The 3,568-nt window shown below is 26.3% G+C and overlaps 1 pseudogene; it reads right to left on the reverse strand.

Annotated features, from left to right (window-relative positions):
- Positions 1–981: 981 nt before the first annotated feature.
- On the reverse strand, positions 982–2,930 carry LOC113373581 (annotated as a pseudogene).
- Between the last annotated feature and the right edge of the window lie 638 nt (positions 2,931–3,568).

Consider the following 3,568-nt stretch of genomic DNA (forward strand, 5'->3'; position numbering starts at 1 on the left):
CGAGCCACAAAAATTTTTGGTCATTTTTTTATGTGCTACTTAATATTGAATAAATACATAAAAATATATAAAAAATGCTCACATTTATAGATTTTAGAAAATAAATATATTATAAGATAATAATTAAATTTAAAAATAAAAATATATGATATCTGAAACAGAATCAATTAATAAAAATAACATCGATAAATGATATTAATTATTAATTATACTATTTTTTGTAATTAGTATTGTAAATTAATTTATGGTTAATATTAAATTGATTGTTTTTTTTTGTGGAAGACTTGTGTCCGAAATATATGTAAAATCTCTTTTATGAATATGTTATGCATTTCTGTCTCTATTACTGGAAAAGCCTCTTGAACATTTCAAATAAGAACAAAAAAATATTTCTTTATGAAGTTTTGTTTATATTCACTTAAAAAACACTAATGTAATTTACATAAAATACCTTAAATATCTTCCCTGGTAGAAACTAAGAAAAGAACTTACGAACTAAAAGCTAAGTCAATATTTGTGAATTAAATCTAGTCATGTAGGTACTATTATATTATCACATTGGTTTTTAATAACAATGAAATAATAATCATCTAAATTAATAAATGATCGTTTCTTTGCAATTTATAATAGTATTAATCATTAAGTTACTAAATATGTAGAAATTAATTAAATATTAAAATAAATAAATGATGCTTATATAAAATTACTGTAATGATGTGCAATTTTAACAATGTAGAAGTGGAGTGAATAAGAATATTTATTAAAATATATTATTTAATATAAAATAATTTTATGCTTATTATTTGTATTTACAAATATTATATATCACAGTTATTCAATATAAATCAATAGAAATTAACAAAATAATAAACTTTTAACAGCACATTTAAAATCATCAATAAAGACATTTTTATATGAAAGTTTCATAGGTATTATAGAATTCTTTTGTTTCTAAAAGATAATTAACAACTTTTTCAGCAATTAAATTACTGCTGCATTTATATTACCACTTGGTAGGTCTGGAAATACTGAAGCATCAGCCACTAACAAATTGTTTAAATGTTTTACTTTGAATGTATTCCAATCAACAACCGTATCATTATTTTCAATTGGACCCAATTTGCAAGTTCCCGCTGGATGAAAGCTACTCAGTGTCACATGTCTCACATAACATTCCAATATTCATCAGTATCAAATACAATATTCTCACAACCAGGGAAATGTTTATGTACTATTTTGGCATTCAATTTTCTCATGCTTGGTGTGGTCTAATAACTGTTGTATTATTCGAATACCTTTTATTAAAATTGCTATATCATCTTTTTCCGACAGATATTTTGGATCAATTAAAGGTTTATCATTATAATCATTGGAAGCTAATTCAACAGTACCTCTGCTTTTGGGGTGTAAAACAACTGGTAAAATAGTTATCATGTTGTTATAACTGAGATCATTATAGTAATCATGCCAAATTTTTGGTAATATTCCAAATAATTTGTGAAGATGAGCGCCAGCATCTTTAGTAACACCTAATGGTAATGCCATTAATTGCAAATCAGGTGGATTATCATGTTCCTTTTTATCAAAAATTGTATTTATAAAAGCAACTGCTTCACAGCCAGGAGTAGTCCAGGACCACCGTTACCCATACCATAATCATAGACAGTTTTTGGTGATGCAATATCTAACACTTAAGTTTAAACTATCATTAATCATGATCAAATCTATACCGGTAGTAACATGATCTTGCAAATTCTTGCCTACTGGTAAATCATGAACACAGATATGTCAAGATTTTGTAATGTTCTTTAGGGCCTATCCACTTAGCATTAATATTTTTGGAGTTCCAATTACCAGCAGATAGAATAACTGCTTTACGACACCGCTTGACATAGTTTTTATTATTTCTAATAAATTTTACTCCATAAACATGATTTCTTCTTATCAATAACTTTATAACTACACTATTTGTAAGAATTGTCAAATTAGGTTTATCAATTGATTTTTTCAGGTGTAAATGGCTGGTTGTAACTCTTGCACCCTTCAATTGATTCACTTTTACTCGATGAAAACCTATAAAAAAACTAAATTAAAATCTAAAAATCAAACAAAACTTACATGTTAGCTACAATTTAATTTGATCATTATTTATCAGTAAACTACCTAAATTAGCGTCACTAAAAGTTATCCAGCTTCCAGTCCTGATTTTATGAATAAATCGCCCAACTTTGAAGAATATAGCACATCAGATATGGGTAAATAAGATTCTATTTTTCTAAAAAAAAAATAGTAAGCGCTATTATAATAATTATTAAGATATGAGATAAATTAAATATTTAACTTGAAAATCTTCAATATTTCTCTACTGTAGTCTAGTGTAGAGAGGTGGAAACCAATGTTTATAGTCATCATCATGCCCTTTAACATATAACATGTTGTTTATACCGTGATGTACCTCCAACTATTTTACCGCTGGGCCATTTGGAAGCCTAAAATATATTTTGTAAACCATATATTCTTGACCGCTTTTTCAACTTTGAATCATATTCCACATAATTGGCGGCCAACACCATTGTTTAATAAATTATCTTATATAATTGATATAATTCTACAATATTCTAACATATTAATCAATTTATAAAATGAAAACCGTGATTATAAAGAAGCAAGACACGGCATTATTTTGTGTGTACGGTCTCATATTGCCAATCAAAGTCAGTTCCTTGAAATAGGTCCTATAAAAGGAATATCAAAGAAAGAATGTCCATAATTGCCTGCTTCTAATATTAAAATTTTGTAATTAGTATTTGCAGAAAGTAAGCCAGCAATAGCAGATCCTGCCGTCCAGCACCAACTAAAAGAAAGCAGAATACAAACAGCTTTTCTAAAACTCATATGCTTATTTCATCTACTTACCAATATATAATCATATTCTTCAACTTTTCATTAGCACACTTTTCACATTAAACTTTCGTTAACATGAACAAGTTGAAAATACAAATATATTAACTGCACTAACAGAAAGAATGCAAAGGTAAGTAAGTTTATGCAAAAGTAATACATATTGCAATATGAATAGAGAAACGTATTATTATTAAACTAGTAATTTAATTAAAGGTTTTTAACCTCAAAACTATAGTTTAGTATTTATAAATATACAATCAAGTTAACATGTTCTTATTTACATAAAAATCACTTTTGAGAATATTGTTTAAATGTAACCAAGTTTTATTTATATATGTATTGAGTCACATTTATTAGAAATAGAATAAGAAAAAAAAAGTGGCATTTAAATGAGGTTATACCGAAATTGGTATAATTTTAACAGACGTTAGAAAAAGTAAAGAAATATGGAGAACAATTACTAGTGTGCTTGGAAATAAGCAAACATACAAATTATGTTGAATCTCATAAAATCACAAATTACAGATCATAAATCAAAAGTAAAAAAGATAAAAGTGGCAAATAAGCATATACACACGTGTGCACTTAACATATTTGTATTTTAACAATCCATATACAGCTTTTCAACACTATTAAATAAATGGATAAAGAAATGTAAAAAAAA

Source organism: Ctenocephalides felis, unplaced genomic scaffold, assembly GCF_003426905.1.
Source record: "Ctenocephalides felis isolate EL2017-DRISC unplaced genomic scaffold, ASM342690v1 CF-g0.4_SCAFFOLD_01604, whole genome shotgun sequence".
Classification (NCBI taxonomy): Eukaryota; Metazoa; Arthropoda; class Insecta; order Siphonaptera; family Pulicidae; genus Ctenocephalides; species Ctenocephalides felis.